We start from the raw sequence: 7,251 nt of genomic DNA on the forward strand, positions 1-7,251 counted from the left end.
TTCCTAGGAAATTTACTAGCATTTGAGCAAACAAGTTATGAAGCAAGTTTACTCAAACAAGTTACCAAACAAGTTTACTGAACAGCTCACTCCAGGAGAAGAGTGTATTTTACCTATTTGTACTCTTTGCTTTCAATGTTTTAGGTGCAACACCTGCCACATTCAATCTTATACAGGTGTTTTTAGGGTTAAAGTTAGGAGTTATGTAAGGAGTTGGAGTTTTTAGGGTTAAGATAAGGAGTTAAGATTTTGAAAGGGCTATGGTCAGGATCAGATAAACTCATTTTTTGTTAGAGAAGAGGATGCTGAAATGATTCTCTTCTAGTGTCTGGGTCCAGTAAAGCCTCAGGTGGCCATCCAGATTATCAGGCACCTCCTAGGCCTCCCTGGTAAACTTCTACACCAGGTTATTCCTTTTAGTAAGGGTCATATCCCTAATCTCTCGCCCTGCATGTTCCCCTTGTCTCTATCAATGTGACTACATTTGTCTAGGTGTCATGCAATGCACAAGCTATTTTGATAGGGTACTGCCCATTCAATCAACACCACTTAATAGCTGGGATGCTTGGAGGCTGGGTTGAAGTGTGACACCCAAGTCTCAGAGGAGTGCCCCATATCACAGTCTTCCTTGGAAATAGTGTCTTCAGTTCAGGGGGCTGAGCTGGACTTTCTCCATCCACCACTCTTACCTGGATAATGGAACCTTATACAAGACAGGATATCGTTGTACTTAATTTCAGACCTTTAGTTCATCATTGCCTTAATCAAGTGGATATATTTCAGTAGATCTAAAACTTGCCTCAGAAGCTCATAATACTTTGGGGCAACTGATGCTTGGTTAAGACTAAGGCATTGTAACATATTATTAAAAGAGGATGCCTCAGTTTCTCCTAGCCAGTGATAGAGAAAGCCACAGTTTCTTCTCTCCAGATACTCCCTCTCTCTCCAATCAACTTGACACACATTCCACCCTCCAAGGTTACAGCATTCCCAGGGGTTCCCAGGAATATAAAACTCTGCCCTGCAACTCAGTGGAGGGCAGGTAAGACCCCTCCCCACCCCAACAGAGCTAGCCCTGGCAGCCGGAAACCTCCAGAATTCAAACGCCACCATGCATACAGCTGCCCTCCGCATGCTTGGTCAAGCCTCACCCATGAGTCAATCTATTCCTGGAAATCTCATACTTTAAACTACCAATATACCAAGAGTATCACACCACATTTGATGGGCTTTAAAGTAGAAGGCAACCAAACACCAGGAGAAATATATTTTTACATATATATACATATATACACACACATATATATGCACATGTATGTGTGTGTATCTATATCTATATATATATATACATATTTATGCATACAAGGCTTGGCCTTAAACAACATATTACTAATGTCTTATAGAAGGGCTCCTGGGGGAAATACAACAATCTTCACACACTTTCCTCTAAGAAATCTTTTTTTGTCTCATTTTTAGTGGATAATTCATAACAAGCAATACAAAATTATTTTGGTTCTGCTTTGGGAGCAAGGTTGGGGGTTCAGGATGGAAATATGGTGGGATGGTGTAATGGTGGTGGGATTGGTGTTCAAATATTAAATGCAATCAGATATTGTGAACAATTTTATAAAAATAAAATTTAAAAAAAAGACTGTCCCGGAGTCTAGGTTAACTGGACCAGAAAACTAAGATAATTGGCAATTAGACCTGGAAGATTTGTTTCACCTTGCCAATGAAGAAGGAAGCCACAGTCTCCTCTTGTCACCTTTCCCCCACTGACATGACACATTTCATTCCTAGAGTCCTGCCCCTGCAGTCATAGAAATTTCCAGAACCATAAAACTCTGTCCTGGACGGTTGGAGCTAGAGCTTAGCAGGTAGGGCATTTGCCTTGCACATGGCCAACTCAGGTTCGATTCCCAGTGTCCCATATGGTCCCCTGAGCACTGCCAGGAGTAATTCCTTAGTGCAGAGTCAGGAGTAACCCCTGTGCATCGCTGGGTGTGACCCAAAGCCAAAAGCACCTGGCGATGCTCAGGAGACCATATGGAAAGCTGGGGATCGAACCTGGGTTGGCCGTGTGCAAGGCAAACGCCCTACCCACTGTACTATCACTCCAGCCTCTAGTGTACCTTTTTAAAAGGAGGCAAGTGCTGTCTGGTGACAAATATTGCCTTTCTCCTCTCCTTATGTCTTTGAATAGTTTAATGCAATGTCCTTTTTGTATAGATACAGGAAGACAATTAATATTATGCTTTGTAACTTAGGATTTAATTGGCTTTGAATATTATTCATTCCTGGGCATCTGCTTTCTCAATTTAAGCCTCAATTGCCCTCACTTCCTAGTGCCCCCAAAAGCAGGGTCCCAACGAGGGACTGAATGGAACCAGGGCAAACAGTAAGCCATGTGCTACTCTGGCATCAAGATGGGCCACGCTAAAGTGCCACGATTCTTAACTATAAGTTAGGAGTTTGATCACAGACAAATGCTGTCATGATCCAAAGGTAACGATGAGACTAGGACCCTGCTAGGAATAGGAAAGACTATCTGGCCTGAGCACTGTAGTCTGAGATCGAGATGGCCCTAGGAGAGCAATTCTATAAGCTTAAATTATTTCTTACTGTGTCCATACAAAATGATTTATATTATGTATGCTTATATGTTTGTTGAACAAGGAGAGGAGAAACCCACCCAGGGGATTTCATTCTAGGGTGGGTTGATCTGCTAAATGAGAATCTGTCCTAGAAGTGGATTTCCCATGTGTCCTGACTAGTTTGGATGAGACTGAACATTTCCTCCCTTCAAACTGCCTTCAGTAAATAATTTCGGTATATTGTAACGGGCAGTTTTCCTTTTCTCACAGAAACTTGGCTGGTCTTCGACATGCAGATCTCAGGTGCTAGCCAGGCCTGATCTTTGGGATGTAGATTCCAGGCTCTAGCCAGACTAGTCTTTGGGATGGAAATCCAAGTGCTTGTAGACCAAGAAACGTATCAGTTCTGGTTTTGTATCTTCTTTTCGGAGGCTAAAATTACTGGCCTGCAGATGCAAAGAAACAGTGTATGTCTTGCTGCCTCGATGTTCTTTCTGTAACTCCTTTTGATGGTGTCACTGCATTGCGGCCCTTAGAAGTACCATGAACTATATAAGGAGATTTTCAGGGCTCTCTAGGGGAAACACAGGCTGAGAGAACCTGGGGAACACAGGCCTGAGAGAACCTGGGCCCTCCATGACATAAATTTCTTTTATGGGATATAAAGAGAAAGTAAAAATGGGCTGGGAGAGGCAGAGGAAAGACAGGAGTGAATGGAGACAGGATTGGAATAAACTGCAACTAAGACCAACCAGTCTGGCCCTCGTTTCCTGCCTTTGCCTGCCCATCACCATCGACTTCCCTGGAGTGGGGGAACAGCCTGAGACCACCGAACGCAGGCGGCGGGAAAGATAGACAGCTGCTGTCCTTTTGTATTTACACATCCAATGACTCTATTTTCACCTTAGGATCCTCAGGGAAGCCGCAGTCTGGGGCCTTGCCCTTACTTCCTTATTAGGGAGGGCTTGGGCCCTGCATAGTGGTCAGTGCCAGGACACTCCACACTGATGCTGAGGGTCTTGGGCATGGCCTGCAGGAGGTCAGGATCCACAATGCGAGTCTTTTGCATCTCCTTCTCCACCCTCCTTAGTGGTCACTGTTCAAGGTTTGTATCTAGGTTGCAAAGAGTTGGGCACTAGCAATATACACCCTGTTCCTGGGATGAAACATAAGCCTTTGAATTTGGAGAAGAAAGTGGTGGGGCAACATGCAAAAAGAGAGAGAAAGCAAAAGGGAATGCCCTGCCACAGAGGCGGGTGAGGCGGAAGGGACAGAATAGGGGTGGTGGGATGGATGCTGGGATCACTGGTGGTGGAAAATGGGCACTGGTGGAGGGATGGGTACTCGATCATTGTATGACTAAAACATAAGCACCACACCAAAGTTTGTAAGCCTGTAACTGTACCTCACGGTGATTCACTAAAAAGAAAGAAAGAAAGAAAGAAAGAAAGAAAGAAAGAAAGAAAGAGAGAGAGAAAGAGAGAGAAAGAGAAAGAGAGAAAGAAAGAAAGAAAGGAAGGAAGGAAGGAAGAAAGAAAGAAAGAAAGAAAGAAAGAAAGAAAGAAAGAAAGAAAGAAAGAAAGAAAGAAGGAAGAAAGTGGTGGGGGGAAAAACTGGACAGAGGCCAGGAAGATGATATTCTATCCCCCTGATATTGGGAGAACTGGGGAGATAATATAGGGCCTTGCACTCACCTGCTAACCCAGTTTGATTCCCAGCACCACTTATGGTTCCCTACTTCCACCAGGAATGATCCTTGAGCATAGAGCTAGATCCTTGAGCACTGCTAAGTGTGCCCCCAACCAAAATAATAATAATAATAATAATAATAATAATAAAATATTTCCTTTTGGTTTTTGGGTCACACCCGGCAATGCACAGGGTTACTTCTGGCTCGTGCACTCAGAAATTAGTCCTGATAGTTCTCAGGGGACCATATGGGAGCTGGGAATCAAACCCAGGTCAGCCAGATGCAAGGTAAACACCCTACCCTCTGTGCTATCACTCCAGTCCCGAAATATTTCATTTTGGAACATGACTTTGGAGTTCATTAGGAATTGGGACTAGGGGCTTCATACCCCTTAATGTTCAGCAGCTCTTCCTGGCTCTGAAGTGATCCCTGTAGTTCTCAGGGGACCATATGTGGTATCTAATCTAGGTCTGCTGCATGCAAGTACTTATCCCTCTGTACTATATCTCTAACACCTTCCATTGGAAAATTTTTTCCAAAACTTTGTGGGGGTTAGGCTTTCATCAGACCTTCTCTCCTAAGAACTTAGCTATTAAGTTTGACATAGGTAAGTTTATAAAGTATAAACTTTATACTTTATAAAGTTACTGAAAATGAATGTCCAAGCTCGCAAAGCAGTGCAGAGAAGTGATAAAGGAAGACCTCAAAAAGAGAAGAGCAGCAGTGCTGGCAGATGGGCTTTTCCCAGTGCTGGGAAAAGCATTCACAATACCTGCCTGTTCTTCACCAACTACAAGACCAAGATGACTGCCCTCCAACGTCCTGATTGATCTATCACATCTTCCAGAAGGGCAATGGACATTCCAAAGGACATTCATTCATATACAGGATATTCTGCTATTTGTGTACTATTCATTTAGACTTGCAGTCTTTCAGTGTTAAATAGATGCAATGGCTCAAATGCGTGGGCATGGACTTTCTTTTCCACCTGACACTTCCGTTGGACATGAATTAATGTATCAATCCACAGAGACCTGTGATACACACAGGTTATTATGGGGGAAATAAAAACTGACAATACCAGTCACTACTTTACTCTCAGAAATCAGTACAAGCAATGGAATATCACAAAAGTAATAATAAAATAGTGGTTATAGAAAATGCCTTAGTACCTTTGTTGCCTCCTAAGCTAACAGTTTTTATTTCGTGTTTATCTTGATTCTTGATTCCCATTTCTTACTTTGGTTGTCATTTCCAGCCCACTAAAATTATACACCCAGACAGAACTCTTTTTCTTTTGTTTTAGCCACAACTATTGATTCTCAGGGACTACATCCCACCTGGAGCTTCATGATGCTTCCGATGGTTCTCTTGGGACCATCTGGTACAAGGCATTGAACCTGGACCTCTCACATAATCCATGCACAGGAAGCTTTTGCACTGTCTCTCCTCAGAGAAGATACTCTCAAAGAGTGGAACTTATAGGGACAAAGTGAAAACAGGCACAATGGGATTAGGAATTAGATCCTAAGCAAAAGAGTTACCAGCGTGGAATGAATGTCAGGAGAACAGGGAGTGTGGGTCTGAGTTGATCTGGCAGGATTAACCTAGATAATCCTGCCAGGCCAATTGAACTCCACAAGATAATCATTGAAAAGTTTCGTGGAACGGTATCACCCTCCCAAACCCCTCTCTTGACGTCAATGATCACCTCCCTATCAAATGGTGAGATCCTGGTAGTGAATCCGCAATACACCTCATGGAGGATCCTGATGTATTGAGTTTGAATGCCGTTTGGCTAGAGCTTCGATGACCACTTCAGTCTCAACAGAATCAAAGGACTTCTTTAAATCAATGAACATGAGACAGAGCAACATCTTAATTCTTGAGAAACCTCAATGAGCTTGGTTATCATGTGGATATGGCCGATTGTGCTGAATCCTTTTCCGAAACCGGCTTTCTTGAATGGTTGTCCTTCATCTAGTATTCTGCAATCCTATTGAGGATGACTTGAATGAACAGCTTGTAGATGACAAACAACAGGCAGATTGGGCGATAGCTGTCAATGTCATGGATGTCTCCCTTCTTGTACAATAGTACAGTTCTGCTGCTGGTTTTCCATTGCGATGGTAGCGTATGAAGAGCCGAGTCCGTGTACTGATGAGTACTGATGGCAGGTTCTTCAGGTGTTCAGGTCTGACCTTGTCTGGGCCGGGCACTGTTCGCTTCTTTACTGATGAAACGCGTGTCGGATTTCGGAAGGGAGAACGTTGGGAACCACATATCCATCCTGCAGAATTTGGTATGTGGGCAGGTGGACATGGCTATGGAAGAGATCCGAGTAGAAGTCATGGATAATCTTCTCCATTGCCCTTCTGGAAGATGTGATAGATCAATCAGGACGTTGGAGGGCAGTCATCTTGGTCTTGTAGTTGGTGAAGAACAGGCAGGTATTGTGAATGCTTTTCCCAGCACTGGGAAAAGCCCATCTGCCAGCACTGCTGCTCTTCTCTTTTTGAGGTCTTCCTTTATCACTTCTCTGCACTGCTTTGCGAGCTTGGACATTCATTTTCAGTTGCCTGAGGCTTGCACTAAGCCACGTTGGCGAATGAGCTTAAAAGTTTTCGAAGACAGGAGATGGTGGTCCGATCCCGTTTGGAATTTTGGGACAACAGTGACATCGGTCAGGCAAAACTGTCAATTGAATACAATGTGGTCAATTTCATTGTGGAACAGTCCACTGGTAGACTCTCATGTCCAATGTTTAGATTAGGCCCTCTGTAACTGTGAGTTACCATGGATGGTCTTGGTCGACATGATGAACTCAGACAGTCTCTCACCCTTTTCATTTCATTCTAGGCCATGGGTCCCAATGTGGAGTTCTTTGGCTGATCTTCTTGGTCCTATCTTGGCATTAAAATCCCCAACAATGATCTTGTAGAAGGTGTGGTCTTCTTTATTGAACTT

Source organism: Sorex fumeus, unplaced genomic scaffold (genome assembly GCF_029834395.1).
Source record: "Sorex fumeus unplaced genomic scaffold, SorFum_2.1 ptg000008l, whole genome shotgun sequence".
Classification (NCBI taxonomy): Eukaryota; Metazoa; Chordata; class Mammalia; order Eulipotyphla; family Soricidae; genus Sorex; species Sorex fumeus.